Raw genomic sequence first — 20,365 nt, 5'->3', positions numbered from 1 at the left:
ACCGACATCGGAAACCGCGCAAGAAAAACTTCTGGCACCCAGGGTACAATAGATAGCGACACCCAATATTCAACTTTCAAGTGTCATGTTGGCATCGCGTGAGTTGATTCACGTGACAAAAAGTATTTATTTGCTAACGACCTTCAGTACACACAACCTCCGCATGTGAACATTACATTTGCGAGCTATTGTAGGTAACTAACTCAAATATTAGCCGATAAATTCAATTAAGAATGTTCTTAAGGTCAAAATCCGTTTTGCTAGTATTTTGATGACAGATTTTTAGCGAATTAAATACCCAGACGACGAGAAAACGTTGCAAATCGTTGCGATCCGTGTGAGAACGATGGACGAATCTCGTGGTGTAAAAAAAAAAAAAAAAAAAAAAAAAATGATCACGTGGTGCAGCCAAAGATAGCGGGTGAAAAACTCAGGGTCGACTGCTTGAACGACACCCAAAAGTCATTAACAGTTTGATTCAGTGGTCACACGCACGAGCGGTGAACCTCCTACAACAAGTCAGCCAGCGCAGCGGGTCAGTGAGGCGCGGTCGATCCTCTTACTCCAGCCACGTTGTCCCATGAAATCTTCGGCTGCAGTCGACTCGGCTTGTCCCTGGGCCGGGTTGTTCAAAGCTCGATTAAGCTAACCCAGTATTAGCGACAACTGTAATTTCAGTTTTGTATCTTTTCGTCTTTTTCGGTGCGTTTTCTGTTTTATTATATTGTTTGTCCTACAGTTTTAAACAAAACATGCATGTAAGAAGCGAAAAAAAATTTATGCAAGAAAAACCGATATTTCGGTTAACTTTTAATCCTGGGTTAGCGTTCAGTAACGGGCTTTTGAGCAACCTGGCCGAGGTTTGAAATCCTATCCAGGGCCGCAGCCAGAAAAAAAAATATGACTGAGGCAATTTTATGTGTTTCCGTTTTCGCGTGTGCGGAAACATTTTGAAAATGGAGCTTTTCGAAAACGATGGCTTCACGATAATTGTGTGATTTCCATGACCAAGTTTTCCTCAAACACAAATCCAAAATGACCGGTGATGGTTGCGTTTTTAGTTACCTCCGGCGTAGTGCGAACGGAAAACATTTGATGGGTTTTCAGAGTGAAACCTCCGTTTTCAAATTCCTCCGGCGCTGCGTAGTGCGTACGGGGCCTAAGCCTAACTCTCCAGCAATAAGTTCGCGTGCAGCGGGGATGCGTGAAGAATGACGGGAAAGGGAAAATGACAGGTACAGCTGTCTGAATAATTTTCACCAATTCGAGCAGTTCGTCTAGCCCATATCAAATTTTTGTCTGGCGCAAAAAAAAGAAAAAAAAAAAAAAAGCGATGCACGATACGATGAACAACCGCCTTGAGCAGGAAATCGTCGTATTTTTGCCCTATCCTGAACTTGAAATGTTTTCATTTGACAAACAAGGAAGCCTTAGAGAAAAACGGGAATTTGGCAACCGTTCCAGAAACATCAGCCGACTGATGATTCTCTCCATGTGCCAACTGCTCTCAAATACCCGGAGTGTTTTATGTCAAATCATAGCAAAGTTTGGGTTTTTTGTATGCTCTGTGACAGAATTAGCGCATGGGAAAAATGAAACGCACTTTTCCATGTTCAATAATCGAATGAAACAGCTTTTAAAGGATCATAACGGTCACCGAATCCAAAGTTTATCATAAAGTGTAATATAGGCGTGAAATACTCACGCCACAACTAGTACTAAACAACCAAAATTCAGGGCCGTAGCTATAGTAACAGGCAAACCGAGGTACTGCCTCAGTCGTTTTCTTCGTTTTTGCTGTTTATTGTCATCAAAAACACCCTAAATACTTAGGAAGAGAATTTAAACAGGGACATTGCCTCAGTCACAATTTTTTCTGGCTAAGGCCCTGAGTTTGCAGCTTGCTTTTGTTATTTCGGCTCTTACATGGTTCGCACTTAATTACGCTGGTGCCTGTAGACGACGAAGATCTATGCCAAGCTACATTGACAAAATTCAACCTGTTTTAATAGAGCGAAACTTAAGGCGGCTCTGAATGGGCTAAAGTGCACCTAATATATGAATAGCCAAGCAGTTTTCTTGCCAACTGATAAATGACTTGAGAAATTTAGTGACAGATCAGGCTTTTTTTAGCTATCCAAACTGACAATTCCCAAACCATTTGGAAGATTGCCTGTTTTAAAGCAGACGTAATCCATAAAGAAAATTAAAGCTGGTCGGCGTATTAAAAGTGGTTTGTACTCTGATAAACTTAGCATGTTAAGTATGTCCCCAGTTCTCGATAATTACTTTGAAAAATCACGCAGCTCTGCCTGGTTTCCATGCATAACAAACATGAACAAAAGCAAATTTAGTCCAATTTATGCAAGGAAGTCTCCCGGTTCGCCCACAGTGCAAATAAGAACTTGTATTAGAAGGACCATAAGTAAATTGAAAGGAACACCACACTTTCAGCTGGTTCCGCAGCATTTCTTGAGCAAAAAATAGTAAACTTACACGAAAGAAAATCGTTGAAATCGGTCGGAGCATTTCCAACCAACAAATCACTTTAAATGAAAATTATTGATGAAACTCGGCAGGAAACTAGCATTTCTAGAAAAGCCTCCAACAGAGCAGCTAAAGGAACAAGGTTTTTAATTAAAACCTGTCTTCCCTGACGACACATTATTATTAAAGGAAGTGTGGGGTGGGTGGAATTACTCAAACACGGCTGAAAAATAAACTTCACCTCGAGTAGTGCTGTGCGCAGAAAAACATTTTTTGAGCGTTATACTGACCAGCTTTAGAAAGCCATTGAAAGACAGGCACCTTTTTTGTCACTAGCCACTCAAATGGAACGAGTCGGCGATTTATGAAGCCACAATTTCCGTCGACTTTGGCAAAGGTACAATATTTGTGTGGTTTCTCCACAAAGCGTGGCTCACAAGCGAAACACACACACAAAAAGATTGCTGAAGCGAGCACTTCTACTGCAAGTTCGTAGTTCCTTTTGAAACCCAAGAGACCTGCTGTCATTCGTCTATCCAGAATGTTTGTATCAAGTAAACCGAGTGGACTAAAAGTACGGTGAAAAATTAGAAATAATATTTCGGGAAAAGGAAATGAGAAAGAAAGCAAGGCAAAAAAAAAAAGCTGGGTGTTCATGAGTTCAATCGACCGCTCCAAAGTTTTAATGTGTTCGTTTTTATATCAAACCGTTGTGATCTGTTAAAATTGATGTTGATATCAAGCGGCTAACCCTTATTGAACGGCGTTTCGTGCAATAAGAGGCCTTTGTCTGACTGTCTAACTTAAGTTGTTATGTCGAAACACGGAATGGAAAGGGAAAACAGAGGTAGATTATCCTAGAACGTAATCAAAGCTTGGACTTCCTTTGTATAGTTTTAAGTTCCCGGCGCAGGCGTTTTCGCGGCCTACTTAAAACACCGCTCGCCCACTGTTTAAAACAACACAACAATACGTAAGAATATTTATCTACGAAATTTATATAAACTGATTTCAAAAAAACAATAAAACGCGCTGGTTCTGTTCAGTGTCAAGGGAAATCCGGGCATAAACGTGTGGGCCTCTACGATACAGCTTATTAATGAAACTTGTTTTATGCCAAGAATCTAGAACTGCTTATGGTTAAAGATTGAGGGAATAAAATTTCCAAGAAAATTAATCTCCGTTAAAAGTTCCTAGGAACCTTTGATGTAACCAGGCTTAGCTACTTTTTACACGCCTTGGAGTTTTGCGATTTGAATTTTTTTTCTCGCGTGACCTAGTGTCTTCTCGGCTAATTAAGTGGAGAATCTTTCGTCGTAAATTTGCAAAAAAGAAACCGCGATGTTTGTCTAATGTCATAGGTCATTTAGATCTAATCGCGAAAACTCTTGACAAGCTTGAGAGTGAAAGACATAAAATGGAACCGACTTGTCTGAAATTGTACCCAGCAGCAGCTTTGTTTTATAGAATTATTGTATTTGATTGTTCATAAAACTAAGTCAGTGAAAAAGATGGCTTGTGATTATAGAATTACCATATATTGCTGCCACGCATACGGCCTTGCTGCCCTTGCAGAATTCGCCAAAAGGTGACTGTATTTCTAGTTCAAACGAATTAATCTTCTTTTTTTCTTTCGATACAGTTCAAAAATGTTTCGGAATCAACCATGATGGAAACTGCCCGATGACAAAGAAACTGCCAGTCACGTGGACCATTTGCAAATGTGTAGGCAGAATTGCTTAAGTTTCAGTTTTTATTCCCTCGTGCAAGCTTAATAGCTGCCAAGTTGGTGTTTTACTCGTAGACAGGTATTAATTTTAATCAGTCATAAGACAAAGATCCAGCTGACAAACATGGAAATGTAGCACGTAGTTTTACTGGAGTGAAAGTCAGGTTCGCACCTGTATAAAATGCGATAATTAATTGCGGTGTTTCGGGGCCAGACCTTGGAGCAAGGCTTGAGATGCCAGGCGTCAGTGGTTCGTGTTGCTTGCATGCAGAGCGCACTAGACCCGCCCAGCTTCAGCAACATTAATCCAGCAAAGAAATCTCACTTATAAACAAAGAGAGGTAAGAAGAGGTAAGTTTCATAGCAAAGAACGATATCATTTGTAAACCCGTCAGCTTTCCACCGAATCCGCATCGCACACTCCTAAATATACTAACGGGGAGAAAACTGTTTATAATAAGGTGTGCGGGTAATCCTCATGAAATTTTGCCAAAGCGATATGTATGTTCTTTAAGTTTTGAAGATACATTTCAGTGCAGTGCTCTTTCCATTTCCTTCAAGTGATTTGAAACAGGACCCTTTTAAGGTATTATGTGCTCTCTACATTAACTCCTTCGTCTGTTTCAAACCTTTATTACTGAGCTAACTACAGAATACTACCAAACACTTCTTAGGATATTCAGACTAGGATAACATTGCATTGAAAATACGTTGTAACAAAGTTCACCTATTTCTCTGTTGAAAACGTGTTGTTGAAAATCTCAATTGTAACATTTTTCACCTGTGTTTGTTAGGTATAAATGACAGTCTCAAGGAAATAAATAAATAAGATCCTCTGAAAACTAAAGCACACATCCAAAACAAGAGTATTGACGACTGAATACATGTATTTCAGTTGTGCGCTCCATGAAACAATAAAGGTTTTCGTACAAATTTCTTTCGCATAAAGAGGTACATGGTCCTTGCGTTAAGAAGCCTTGTTTCGCAGCGAAGAAGACGCTAGACTGCTATTTTATGACTGATTGGAGAATTACTCGACTCGCCGCTTACTACGCGAGAACGACGAAAGTAGAGGTGCATATAAGTTCTAATAACTACAGATCGCTTCTAGTTGTTTCCCCCAACCCCTTCCTGAACAATAAAAGCATCGAAATGTCTGCGGTAACTCCAATCCCCGTACCATCTCAAATCCCAAGCTCCAAACGCGATTGTTCTCCTTTCTTGTTGTCATCAGTCCTGACATTTGTTATAACGCCAATGCTGAAAATTTGGGGTACGTATTCATCAAAGAAATGTCTCCTATCGGCAGATGTCTGTTACGTCAACTGTGTAATACTCGACAGAATATTGTGATGCTGTAAGGAACAATTCTCAATTTCTTATGCTCTTTATCTGAAAACTAAACGTTTCAGGTGAAACCTATGATTTTTTCATGCCTTTCTGTAAAAACGCTACTGAACGTCTAGACGTTTCACCACACATCGCAAGAGTACGGTTTTGGTTATCAAAAAGAAAGGTGTATAGAAGACAGATTTTTGTGTTGCTCAGATTCAAAATCAAACAAATTCTTCCAGAGTTAGTTTCTGAATCAGTGGAAATTTTGGACGACACACCGTTAACCATTCAGGTTCGATGTTTAGTGAAAAAGAACAAAGAAAAGGAAAACCGAAAAAGACACAAATTCGTCCAAACAAATTGAAAAGAAGAGTTATTGTCAACGAAACTCTATTTATTCTCTTCCAAAAGAAAATATCAATGTACAGTATAACAGATTCATGCCCTAGATAATAAAGCAGAAAACGACATCAGAGAGACACTTCCTGGGACAGTCTTACAGCTGAGATTAAAGTACCTTCCTATCAAATAAAACACAAACACCCCAACAAGGAGTCAAACACAGGCCGCTCAGTGCATGTTCCAACGTGCTAGCAACGATTGTTGAAGAGCTGACTTCATTTGGTTAAAATAGATGTAGATATATTGTCTAATAAATCCAACAGCCTCTCAATTTTCCACACACAATTCTTTGAACAGGTGCTAAGTCTTCTTTCATTCTTTCTCACTTTTCTAGTTAAATATTTACTTTTTTAAATTTTCCTGTTGTCATGTATTTATAAATAAGTACGTTCGTAATTAGACTATGATAGACTGGCCTGCCTAGACCACCACTAGCTATTGGCAGGCCCAGGCACATTGTGCAGCAATAACGTTGTTTTTGAATAAAGATGGTGAATATTATGATGATGACGGTTGCTTATTTACCACCTAGTTCATGAGCAGACTGCCCATTCCATAATGTCTTTGTGTTTGAATATGGTCAATAAACCACTGCAATACATAGAAAGCCAAAGTGATTGAACACAAAATTCTCTCATGTGGTCCTAAAAACAACTATATGTACACAGGTAAATAGAATTTTTACGTTGATATTTGGGATCCACCCTTCCCATGCCTCAGCATTGGAAAGCACTGCACAACACTCACATGTACATTAAAATGACCACACTTGAGAATTTGATCAACACAAAGACACAAAAGAATGAACCCACAAATATATCCAGAGGTTTCAATGACATTTTTAGCAGGAGGGCAACTGGTTTCACAGGTGGTCGAATCTATTTGAACTGAACTTCTTTATGAAAGAAACTTTCCACTAGATTGTCAAACCAGTAGGGAAAAATCATCCTCACAGCCGGTCAATTTGCCCTGTGCCCAGCTCTTAATGAAACCCTTCTATATCACTGAACTTTTCAAAGAACTGAACATCCAAGTAGTGAAATTCCAAGACTAAACAAAAGAAATATTGGTTAGAACCTAAATTCTTAAACTTAATGAGTAATAGTTTCTATGATTAAGCGAAAACGTTGTCTCTATGATAGTGACACTTGTGGGAGATACATGTATTTCTGCCCAATGAATGACACTATTCCCAATTAGACCTAGAATAGCTATGCACTTCAATTTGTCAGATTACAACAAAGAATATAAATGTTTCAAAGCTGCAGTTTGTCTTTGTTTTGTTGCATAGAAATATAGAATATACAACTCGGGCATAGCTGGGCTGATAAAAGGCTTGCAGTCCACAGATGTTCAAAACACACCAATTGAATACCTTGAAATTTTTAAGATAAGATACCTTTATTATAGAGGGTATCACAATTATTAATTATCTCATATAGAAATATTATGACAAAACTAAGATAAAAACTAAGATATACGAGATAACCATGCTAAGTTGCTACTAAAAGTGGCAATACAATAAATATAGCCAAATAAATGTACCATAACACATTGGAGATTTTTAATTCCAGTCTTAAATTACATACAGGTCTTAATCTGTGATGGTCTAATACGCCAGTTTCTGTTGCTGCTGTTCTTTTTGTTTTTCCATGAGCTGTAAACAAGGCACAAAAATTTTACAGAGTTTGTTCGACAATTCGATGGTCAAAGAATTTGTGTAATAGTCAGCCTGGAAAGTCCACTTGGGGAAAATTTCCGTTCATAAGACATGGCGCAACTTACCGTATTTCTCTTATCCGAGTTTATGATTCTCTTCAGCTCTAACAGTGCCTTCCGAAAGGCCAAACTAACATTCATGAGACAGGCGAAAAATCGCCATTCCTCCACCTCATTCCTCCGCCATTTTGAATTACACGTCATTGACTATGCGCTCTGTGATTGTCGGCTGACGCATCGCGGGCGCAGAATGGACCGCATTGCGTGTTCAGGTGTTTGTAGAAAGTCACGCATTTGACATATCGTGAATATGCTCTAAGAAACCTGTCATTAGGGTGAAGGACACGCAATGTTCTGCACGAACATGAAAAGATAATAATGGTACTGCAATTGAAATAGCTTGTACGGGAACAAAGCATTTCTTCCGATGATCACAACGTTTTTCTGTTGGCACGCGAACTGAGACCAAGCGAACAGAAAACGCTTTTTCCTCTGTTCATGATAATTTGGTTATCAATATGTGGCTTTAAAGCAGACAGACAGGTCGGTAAGTTGCTTTTCTAGCTTGTTGTTTTACGCATTTTAATCTGAGGCGGCCCACATTAAAACGCTATTTATAAATTCCGCCGTTTTCTTTTTAAGATATTTAAAGTTTCACTATCTTTTCAAAGAATCAAAAATAAAACTTCATCAGATGAACCAAAGAGCACCCAAGTTGAGCGCACTTAAACGAAACAGAGAACTTAAATTTTATTGCTGTCAAAAACTTGGCAAGAGATTCAAGCAGTTTACCTGTAGCGTTTACCGGCAGTAAATTTTGGAAATCTATTTCTTTCTTTCTTTAGTTTTCTTTAGTTTTTTGTTTCAAGTTCCAGTAGTGTTATCGACTTCGAAATTTAATTGCCATTCAGCAGAAGACATTAATATATGACCCGAATGACCCTCGCTGAACAGTCAACCCAACGCGCACAGAAAGTGCTAGTAGCTAGCGGAAAGTTAGCTGTTTGTTCAGGTGGGTAGATCATTTACGCGAGACAAATAATTAAGGCAAGTTCAAAACCCTTCTTGTTCAGTTAAAAGTTCCATTTGCAATAGTTTCCTTCTAGCGAAGTGATACAAATATGATGAAGCTCTTGGCAAATTATCCTGTATCTCACGTGGAAACACCATAAATCTATCGATATCAAGTAAATATTTTACAAAATACCGGTTTCTTTGAAGTGCGATCTGGAGGGAGTTTCATTGGTTTTTTCGTGACCTCTTCCTGTGCTATGATTGGTCGAAACCGCTTGAATATCTGCCCCCTCTCAGCAAGCCACGACGATAGCATTTCGTTTTGGTAAAGTCACGAAACAAGAAAATCAAATTTTTGAAGTCAAAAATTCGACACAGTCGGAAATTCATTTCACAAAGGCACTGTAGTTCACGATTCAGGTTGCATGAACGAGCGTAAAGAAATTTTCCCCTCGTATTCCTGTTGTTCGTGACACAAAATTCAAACGACACTGGGTTATTAATACACATAAATTCGTAGTGTGATTGGTTCGATTGGCATCTCTTTAACATAACTCTCGCTTCTGGGAAGATTAGGTTTTATTTAGCTCACACCACGCTTGATCTGTTCTTGAAGAAAACACCTTGGGCTGGCGACAAAGTGATACCTTTCTGCGGGGCATCGTCGCGGCATTTCCAAAAGGTACCTGAAACAAAATGCAAACGCACTCTACGACCTCTTCGTGAGAGATTTTAGTCTTGTAAAAGAGGTAGCATTGAAGCTTCGTTGTAACGAAAGTTTACTCATGCGATAATGAAGCCAAAGAACGACACGAAGCAGAACTTTGGACATTTAATGTTGCCTATCTTTGACAGTCGTGGAATATTCCTTGTCTTCAACGTTTGGACTCACTGGCCTTGAAGTTCATCCATTTTTCATCGGTAGCTTTCGTGTGGATCGGCGTCCAAAGATTTCCGGTAGGATTCAAACGTTCTTTACAGCGCGTTTATTCTAATTTCAAGGTGTTAGACGCAATTTATCTAACAATTTTACCATGTAGTGTTATTTCCCCACAAGGTTGTGTTAGTGCTATATGCCCCTTTAGCTTTGTAGCCGTAGTTTGGCCTATTCTCTCGCTCCAGAGCAAACTATGATATCAATTTCAACATGTCACGAGTTGTAAATCGGGTGCCCTGTCATTATAATCATTCACAATTCTTCCTTTGAAAGCTTATTTTGTTCCAGGTGTCGATAGGTTTTTTTATTGCATCTTTTTTTACTTGTAAGTTTGACTATTTCTGACGGACGAAGACGTATGGAAACGTATGCTAAAGTGGATTTTGGGTGCACCCACCCAAATTTGTGTGCTTAGATGCTCGACAAAATAAACCGATTATAGGTTATTTTTCATTTTCAAACCTCCAGGATGCCTCTTCATGGAAAATTCAGTGTTAGGGATGACTTTTCTCGATTACTGTTCAGTGTTAATGGATCGCTACAGAAATTGTTACAAGGATGCTGCCGTTTGTGTTGTCTCGCGCGTTTATCACTGTATTTCGTAACGTTGCACGAGGTGATTTTTATTAACTTCACAAATTTCCGCTCAGTAATGAAAGCTGGAATGCTTCATTTTCAATAAACGTAAGAACAAGTCTCTTGAAGCAGTGGCTCGTGGAGCATATAAGCGCCAAGGCAGTTTTTGCCAAAATCCAATATGGCGCCCCTGTTAATTATGGGCCACGAGGCCAACTATCAATCAACGCAATGGTTGTGGTAAAAAGACAGTGTCCTCGAGGTTAAGGATGGTTTTCTATCGTTTGCTTTCCCAGCACAATCAAGGCAGTTCTTATGTTTCATCTAAATGGTTTTATGGTACACGAAGACGATATCTTTTAGACAGAATCGATATAGGGTATGATAATGGTAAAATACTGCTTTTTACTTTTCACTGGATTTATTTTAAAGCGGATTTTCGGACTGTAATCTTTTATTTTTGGGTACTGTTCTGTTAATTTAGAGTACAGTTTGCCTTTTTCGTTCTTTTTTGCTTTTATTTACCGTTAAACATTACGTGTCGGTCTGGTCGCCGGCTCTGGGAACAGAGACTAACCATGTGGAAATGGTCAGTTATCGGATGATAGATTATGTCAGTAGTGCCATTTCCTCCGCTCAAAATATTAAACGATAAGCGAACCAAACAATACAAATGTTTCGTTTACGTTTATCGGTTCCAGTCTGATCAGTTTGCATTGCACATCTGTGGAGGTGGCATTTTCTAGTGTTGCTGTAGAGATCTAAAAATTCGAGTTTCAAGTGTTCAAGTGGTTGATTCCGGCTTTCAATAACACCCAGCACTGCTGGGCTTAATTTATGCCCCAGAGCAACGAAAACATTCCAAGCAAAGAGATATCTTTTAAGTTAGGAACACAGTCAACCGACGTGCTTCATGTTAATATGTCAATAACGTTGTTTCTATATATTGCATGATTTCAAGACATTTGGAACAAAGATTCACCGTTGTTTCACCTGGCCTAGCCAGCTACTGGCACGAAAGGTATCTTTAGTTTTAAGCCAATTGAAATATTTCAGTGTAACTTCGAAATGTTTGGCGTTTTTTGTATTATGCCGAAGAATCGAATATTAAATTGCTGGGGTGAAATATGCAAAGAGTGGGATTACAGCTTGACTAATCCCAACTCGGATATCAGTTTTGAAATGCAGTGTCACGATTTTTGAGGGTCTTGAGGTGTGTCTGACTCGGAGTCCTACGAAGTGAAAGCATGTTGAGGGTGTTAAATCCTTGCTCAATCATTGCATTTGCAAGACTTTGCCTCTCTCGTAAAAGTGTTACTAGAAATAAAACTATAAACTAATGATTGAAAAAACGGTTGCAATTGCCAATTTTCCTTCAAAAACTCCATAAACACGTGATTTGAAAACTGCGAATGTAAAACAGTGTATTTTAGTGCTTGTTCTGAAACGTATCAGTATTCTCCAAGGTTTCTTTGGTCTGTTTTAACAAAAAGGCAATTTTCTATAAATGATGTCTTACTTATTACCTTCAGCGCAGAATGATCCATTTATATTCTAAAATCCATACCTGGTGAGCCCCGCTTCTCACTAGGCTTACCTTAAAACGTTTGTTTACTCTATAGAAGATGCAAATATCATAAAATAGGCCTTGTGGATATATCACTTCTGATTGTTTCAGGTAAAAATAATTTTAATGCTATTTCAGTTATGTATTTTATCTGTAAGGCTTAACCTGTAATATTCTTGATGCATCAAAGGAAACTGCCATATTTTAATGAAAGTTGTAAGTGGCTTTAAAGATTTTGTATATTGTCAGTCTGTGAGGTGACAAGTCAGGCGGCTTGAAATGCAATTTATGGAAATTTTGGAAGCAAGTTCTGCTTGATTTTCCTTGGTTAATACACTCGTTCTTACACAGAATGAAAAGAAAAGAAAAACAAAAGCGCCATTCAGTTTCAGAAACGCTTTGTTTTGTAACAGTGAGTTGCTTCCTCCAGAAATTCAATTGCACCACATGCAAAGCTTCGACACTCCTCTCCCGGTTTTGTTTTATCTACAATTGTAAATCTTCCGGTCTCCTTCAGATATCACATTATAATTTTGAAACATGTGCCTGGAATGCTTTCAATTGTAACGTGATGAGTTGAACGGGTCTAACTTTAATCCTTTTGCCTTCCATTATCGGGACATTGATTACATAATAAGCATCTTTATTATAGTAACCCCAATTTGTATATTTTGAGCTATTTTAATTGCTATTAAAGGACACAAAAGGAAAGCAGCAATTGGCTATTTTCAATGCAGCCGGTTTTAAAAAGGTAAATGATTTCTTCAGATATGTTATGATTTTAGACAACAGAATAGGCTTAAAATAACAGATTTTTATTGTTGTGTCTACACGAAGATGGTTGAACCTCTAGACAGCCAGAAAAACAGGAAACCTATAGAAATATCTAATTGGCAACTTGCTTAAAATAGAATCTTTGGCAATGCTCGATATAATTAGTGGTTTGGATTGTCCAAAGCATCGGCTCTGTAAAGGCGTTTATGCAGTACGGTAGGATATTTAAGATAATGACCGGGACGATTTTAAGCATGGGTGGATCCTACATTTGCATGTAATATCACGCTATGTTATCTTTGGAGTTGGAGAGACCAGGTTTTGCATTCTTTAACATCACTTCCTTGGTTTGGGATGGGGCATAGTCCCTTATTTCCACCTCGTTTTCATCAGTAACATTTCGATTTTCCATCTTTTCAATCAACATTCGCGTAGTGCTCAAAGAGAACTAAAGAGCCTCTTCTATTACTGCAATAAAAGCGTGACAGCTGATGCAAATCACATTGCTTCGGGCGATCTATTAATAGTGGTGGGTACCTAGACAGGCCGGAGCCAAAATGCATGTTGTCCGCCTCTTGTGTATCAATTCGAATTCGATGAACCTGTTTTCACTGCGTTCAGAAGTTCGAAAATAGATTTGCCAGGTGAACGTCACAATAAGAAACCGGGAGTAGGTTTAGCTTGCATAGTTTAACGGAGGTGATTCATTCTGCTTAAGCATCATTCTCCCACGAGAAATCAACATTTGAATTCTCCTATTAAGGTTAAGGTATAGTCAAGTAGGCAGGTAATGAGAAAATAGCCGCTCGTCAGCTAAGGGATAGCGGTTTTGCACCACAGACAAAATCTCAGTACCAACTTATTTCAAATGCATAGCAGCCAGTTATGAGAATGAATATTTCGAGCTGTTGTTGCTCTTTTGTGCGCTGTTCAGATTCTGCTAGCTCTGTCCTTGATACTTGTGTGATGTAAGGCAACTGGCCTCGAGTAGACTCTGTAAAGTATACCTTACTCGACTATGGAAAAGACCGTATAGAACAGAAAGTGTTACTTTACTGAGTTATAGTCTTTTTTAAGTTTAGTCGATGTTATGCTCCTGTCTCTTAACTTGACCATGGTGCACTGTAAGCCGAAAGAACGTTTAGATATCTTGCATGGGTCATTGATCTGATGAAAGTTTTGGCGTGCAAAGAAAAGGGCCTCTGGGGTTCCTTTATAAAGTGGTACTGTTTATTATCCTATAGAAGGTGCTTTGAACATTTGAGTGTGTGGATGAAACTCTAAAGTGCAACCATGCAAATAAAAGGTACTGAGTAGTAACGGTGCCCTTTACTATGCTGCACAAACTTGTTCTAATTTTCATGTCTGTTGTTGAAACCCTAGTGTGTAATTACTCAACAGTGCTCTGAGTGTTAATTAAGCCCTTTCACAGGCGGTGCTATCGAGGAGTATTACATGTGTTGCTCTTTATTGTGCTGTACACAGCGTTGCTCTAACATGCAATCCTGTAGCTGAAACCCTAGAGTACTAGTGTGTCCATGCACATAAGGCACGAAAATGTCGAGCAGAATAAAACGCCATCAAATCACTCGTATTTCAATCGGGATATCTTTTACTAAACTTTTCTGTTTTTATTTTCCCCACTGCATTCCTAAGTATGGAAAACATTCCTCATACAGTAAGAGTCGATGGGGATTTGAAATTCTATTGTACCTGACTTTGTACGTGACTGATTGTTAAAGTAAAAATCGCTCAAATGACTTGCGAAAGTGCCAGCAAGACATGATTTTTTTTCAGCTTTTAGATAAGGAAGTAATGAGAGTTTGTTAATGAATTTTAAAAGAAATCTGTATAAGCTTCTCTAGTTTGGTGTTTTTATTGTCCCTACTAAGATATTTTGGTTGTTGAAGCAAATTAAGACTTCGATTGTAACTTGGTAAATTTTAGTAACAAGCAGAATTTGACGTCCAAAAATTTCATTACTGTATCTTGATTACTTACTAGATCAGTTACCTAAAGCGGATAAGAAATATTAAAATAGAACCTGTACAGATTCCTGTTAAAATTCCAATGTGATAAAGCATTTCATCACTCTCAACAACACGGCTTTAAAAAGCGCCTAAGATAGAAAAAGAACAGCAAGTAAGATTTCAGCTGCATGAGGAAATATGAAGGCATTTCAGTTTACATGGAAATTTCAAATCCATACCATCTCTTATAGCATGCGTTGAACACCTGTGATAAAGAGCTACCTATAACAGCTTTTTATATAAAATACCATTATTTCGAACTTTTATTTTCGTTGTCAGTTAACAAGAGCAGGTTCTATCCTCAGGTATATAAAATAGCGGCATTTTGCCATGGCATTCTGCCCTTTTTCTAGCCGTATACAGTATCACAAGAAACTTTCTCACTGCATAATCCTAAAAATGAAAATGAAAATATTGACTCCTAGAGCTTGAAAGAATTTAAATCCTTTTCGACCTTCTGTTCTTGCTGGTCCAAAAGCCTTCAAGAGCAAACCGTGCGAGCAAAATCTGGTCGATGTTTGCTGGATCTCTTGGGAAGCCGCATAGTCAGACTTTTGTCAGGATTCTTTCTGGCACACAGCAGATTACGATACACCGATTTGTTATCAGAAAATGCGTACCAGCACGTAACAAAAAGGAACTAGACAAGTTAAATCAAAAGATTTAAGGCTCAGACGGATTATGCGTTAACTTTATCTTATAAATTTGACATTGTTTCTTCGAACCTGATTACTCCGTACCGATAAGTCGACTTTCTGAAAGGTGTTTAGTTACTCAACACACTCTGCGGAGATGTAATCGTTGCGACTGCCCTCTACACACAAGGAAAGGCATGGAGCCAAAGTAAGAAGCAAACATTATGTTCTGTGAAGGACACGTTTTCTGGTGGTTGTTGTCTCAAAGCAAAACTGAGACCTGAAAATTAATTTACGCTAAGATACATGGTACGTCAGATGGTAAGGGAATGTCAGTACGGTAATGACAGAAGAAGGTTCGACAAGCTGACTAGCCTTTACAACCGGTTGAGAAAAGTTTAATTACCCGCGAACTCCCTCATCAACGGCAAAGAATCGAAAATCAGCGTCATTTCTTTCCTACACAGGCTATTTTCTGAAGAGTTATCATTAGACGATTTCTCCATACAATACCAACCATTACCAAGAATGTGGTAGAATGTGCCGGGAGAAAGATCAACCTAAGAATACAGTGTCTTGATGTAAAACTAACTTCCTATAACTTACATCGAAAGAAATGAATAACAACCACTGAGGAGAATTTTAGTCTTCCGCCTAGATGATTAACAATCAACATCTAGAATTTAAATTTCTCCAGGTATTCTGTTTTCCTATTCCACGTGAAATTCTGCGGGGTCTACTTCGCTTTTGTTGTAATTTTTTATTACTTCTCCGCAGGAAGTGATTACGACTGTGTCGGACCGTTATGAAGGCCGTCACTAAAAATAACTTCAAGAAATGACAAAACTGTAACTGTAGACAGGATGATTTAAAAGTCTATTATCTAAGTGTCAAGGGTGTGTTTTTGCCCTCTATTTTTTTAAAGTCCATTATTTAAGTATAAAGGGTATAATTGCCCTCCCTTTTTTCTAATTTCGCGAAAATGTGCAAGTGTTATGTTATTAGTTTGCATTCGTTTAATTTAACTTTCTATTTTTCTTTAAAACAATACACCCACGGCATTCCTTTTACCAAAATGCCTGCGTCTATTTATGGCCTTTTTGAGCTGATTACCTTAAACAGTTTGACTGTGTTTTAATGTGTGATGCCATCTTCGTAGGAAAGAAAAAATAGAAAAACGGTCACATAGCTTAGTATTGACTTATTAAACCCCATCGTTTGGCTTGAGGACATCAAAGAAAGTATAGATATTTAGAACTGAGCCTGCCCTAGTTGGGTTGCACCGGCCGTGTTAGCGTGCCTCTCGAACAGCAAGCTGTCACCGATAAATCATCTTTGATATCGCGTGTTATTTCATAGCAAGGCGTATGTCGAAACACAAAGGAAGTATACATTCTACACGGCGATATTTTTGGACCGTGATTATCACTTTTGTCTCATTTTAATTAAACTGGCTTTTGGACCATGTGCGTGCGCCCAGTCCGCATCCATTATTAAACCTTGTTTCACCTGCGACAAGGTCAATAAATTCGCCAGTAAGTACCGGTTTCAGTCAGTTGTCGACTGCGTGGCCAGAGAGATTGCCTGCGTGGATATTTCTTGTTTCAGCGCGCCCAAAGAAAACTCTAAATTCCTGCCGAGAAACAAGTTTGTAAAGCGCTTTCGCGATATTTGTCTTTGTGGAAATTCTAACCTCTCTTTTTGCATCAAGGCTTCGTTACCTTTATTGATAAGATGCAAAACTAGAGAAAACATACATCGCGGTTCTTTCTAATCATCTTTCTCGTTCCAACCGGAGAAATCAGAAGAGAAACGAGAAACAAGTAGTAATAAAATTGTGCTTTCGTTTCGTAGATCTAGCTACAAGTTTTTCTTCATCACTGTTCCTTTCTTCTTTCAGATTGTCTGGACAAGTGCGTCATCGTGAACGTGGAAAGCCGAGTATTGTGAGAAACACATTTGTGAAGTAAGGTAGCAAGGCAGCGTTAAAAACACGATAACATTATAAGAACTCGTAGGAAGACAGCGATTGCTTATAAGTAAAGATGAGGTACAAAAGTCCAGTTTTAGCTCACCCTGTAGTGGCGTATACTCCAGGCACGTTTCGTTTCTGCTACTTGTATGTTCTTGCACGTTCATCGATGTAAGAAGTACAAGTGGTAGGGAGGGGGTGTCAACAATTCAAGACGCCATGCATTAGTTTTGAACTGCCTTAGGTCTACGTTAATTCATGGCTGTAGGACCCCGTAGACTATTCGACCTTAGGCAAGAATTTAACGTGTATATTGTTCAGATTTTTACAGGAATTTTCCTGTACAAAGCGGTTTTAGATTAAATGTAGCGAAACCTCAGGATAAATGGTCTCAAACAATGGAGAGTAAAGGTAAACCAAAAAAGAAAATAAATAGAAAAGTACAGTTAGTTCATTTTTAGCAAGACGGTAACAGATAACAAAAAGCGGAGTATGGAACGCGGTGTATAGTGTACGAAATGATCTTTTTTGTTGTGGCAGTTATAGAATTTTTTCACTTGAGTGTCAAAGTTCAGACTGAACTCGCAGCTAGAGTAAGTGGGTGATTGAAAATCACTAAACGTAATGAGATTAGCCCCTCCTCCAACTAGATCACCAAGTACACTATAACGAGGAATTTAGCTACAAGTTGCTGATAGGTTACGTTAGTTGAAGAGCATGCAAGCTCCCCTGAAGAAAACAATATAAAGTTCAAGGTAGCTACAATTAGTTGTATAGAGGCAGATGGTGACAAATAATTGTCATTTTAAACATACTTGATACTTTCAATGCGGTGATACAAAGAGCTCGATTTGAATTATAACCATAAGTTGCACTAGCGAAGGCAACTTCTAAGCTAATGCTAAATAATTGTTTTTGGTTGGTCAGTTTTGCTCACAGCTGAACTGTATACAGATTATTAAGGAATGATCAAGGATTTAAGAGTGAAACGCTTGGATTTAGTGTCAAGTACCCACCACGTGTATTCGACGAGGTGCGAAATCGTTTTATGGTATTGAGTAGAGAGATGATAATCGTGAGAATTAGAAAAAAACCTCGTTGGAATTTAAAGAATCCTTTTTAGAAAGTTGAAGTAATCTGTGTCTATTAATAAATGCTGTAATATTTAATTGTGAAGACCACCAAATAAACCCATTTCTTGAGTCATATTTTGGTGTTATGCTTTGGATGTACTACTTTCATCGAAAGGCAAAAAGATGGAAGGTAAACTGAAGCACAAAAAATGCAATTCATTGCCATGTTTTACTCAATGTCTTTATTTTTTCAAATATTTTCTTAAAGAGCCTTGAAATAACTTTCGTTTATGTCTCCTGTTCGTGAATTTTCTTTATGAAAGGGAATTTAAGAGGAGACGCCTTGCAATGAACAAAGGGGCTAATACCTCAACAGCGGTCAAACTTGCTGCGTGCGCAGTTTCTGCCAAAACTGCCGCTTATAACTGATTACTATATTTTCAAATCCTCTATTTTCAAGCTTAAAGTGAAGACAATCAATGAAAAATTAAGCTGCGTATGTTGCATATTCAATAATTTTTATCCACCCTGGATTATCAGTTCTCAATCTCTATCACACTTATGGCGCTGAATTTTGTGTTTGATCTCTGTGAAGCTATGAGCATACTCGAACAATGCGTTCCCATCCCGTTTCTCCCTAATGCGACGTGAGATGTGACGTCACCACATCACCAAAACCCGATACCAGGCCCTACGGTGTACTTCACGGTCGTTTAACTCCTGATAGGTAACGACGAACGTGTTGAGACTGGACTGCTTCTACCATGGATAAGGCGAAAGGATACCAATGTGAAAGATGTTTGAAATGCGCCCTATGTAACGATCTGAAGGGACAGCGATTTACCAGAACACAACTCGTGTCAAACGCATTTTTACTTATACCTCGTGCACTCACGTTTTCAGTTTCAAACTGTGGATTATGAAACAGTCTAGTACCAGGAGTAGGGACACCTTTTCAGCTTCCAAGAGTGTCTACTTAATTAAGGGGGTTTTCCAACTGATTGTCTTATGTAAGCTGTCGAGATAGCTTCCTACGAAGACCTCTTACGGGGCTCGTCACATAACGTGAAAGAGAAAAAGATGGCGTGGCGAGCCTAATTTTGCTCAGTCGAGCCAGCAAACGAGTTTTGGAGGATTGCTTTCAATATTCACCAAGAATGATAATCATTCAGTGCATGTATCTAGTTCCTGTACGGCTTTCTCCCAGGCCTTTGCGGTCAATTGATTTCGGTGCGAACGGCCTGGACCACGTGACCGAAAAACGATTGACAGCGGCGAAATATTGAGGCCTAATAAGGAACTAGGCAACATTAACGTCAGCGAGTTTGTGAAGCTGAGGTTTCGAGCGTTAGCTCGTCGCAAATTAAACAACAGGCTCGTTTCCAGTTTATTCTGAGCTTTCTTCGTCGGCGTACGTAATGAGTATGAATTGGGTATGTTGGACACGATTTGGTAGGTACATTGGATCAAGGGAAGGCTGCCTCCGCCTTCCTTTGATATCAATTGATAAAAAAAAAGGAAAAAAATGATGAAAGAAAGAATGAATGAATGAATGAATCAATCAATCAATCAATCAATCAAACATTTGTGTCGCTGTACTGAAACGATTAAACATTTCTATCCAACTTCGAGCAATGTTCTTGGATAAAACTGTCTTAAGTCTCATCAGAAACGTTCATCCAAACAGACATCGGATAAAAATACTACAGTCGTACCTCTTCACAACGATCACCTTGAGACAGAGGGAAGTGGCCTTTGTAGAGAGGTGGTCGTTATGGGGAGGTAAGGGTGTAATATGACACCTGTTCTTTTTCGGAAAAATGCTCATTGTAGTTGTATACACTGTTCGCAAGTCGTTGATCAAGTGGCCGTTGTCGAGAGGTTATTTTGGCGGTTAGGGCACGTTTTGTAGTAGTTTTGGGGAATTGACCCGAAAAATTAATGCACAGTTGAAACTGCTAAAAATCAAACAAACAAACACACTCTTGCGAGGCCGAGGAGAGCCACGGGGAAAAAGGAGCAAAGAGTAAATACTTTTTACTATCCAGGTCCTGTTTTTTGATGTTAAAAAAATATATATATTGCACGAGCTGCCCACCAAAAGACTTATGCACA

The 20,365-nt window shown here is 38.7% G+C and overlaps 2 long non-coding RNA genes across 3 annotated transcripts; one reads left to right on the top strand and one right to left on the bottom strand.

The window, feature by feature from the left end:
* Positions 1–7,495: 7,495 nt before the first annotated feature.
* Positions 7,496–7,918, bottom strand: LOC149117228 (uncharacterized). Its single transcript, XR_016205601.1, has 2 exons — positions 7,739–7,918; positions 7,496–7,610 (listed from the first exon to the last, which is right to left on the bottom strand). It is a non-coding gene; the product is annotated as an uncharacterized LOC149117228 (long non-coding RNA).
* A 93-nt stretch (positions 7,919–8,011) lies between these two features.
* On the top strand, positions 8,012–18,383 carry LOC110041750 (uncharacterized). 2 transcript variants are annotated; one of them, XR_016205602.1, is made up of 2 exons: positions 8,012–9,643; positions 17,106–18,383. It is a non-coding gene; the product is annotated as an uncharacterized LOC110041750 (long non-coding RNA). The 2 variants fall into 2 exon arrangements; XR_016205603.1 differs by having other exon boundaries at positions 11,822–18,383.
* The last annotated feature ends 1,982 nt before the right edge of the window (positions 18,384–20,365 follow it).

This window comes from Orbicella faveolata, unplaced genomic scaffold (genome assembly GCF_042242905.1).
Source record: "Orbicella faveolata isolate gen_17 unplaced genomic scaffold, um_ofav_v1 contig_12, whole genome shotgun sequence".
NCBI classification, from domain to species: Eukaryota; Metazoa; Cnidaria; class Anthozoa; order Scleractinia; family Merulinidae; genus Orbicella; species Orbicella faveolata.
Note: the sequence above shows the minus strand (reverse complement) of the source record. Positions and strands in the feature narration are given on the sequence as shown.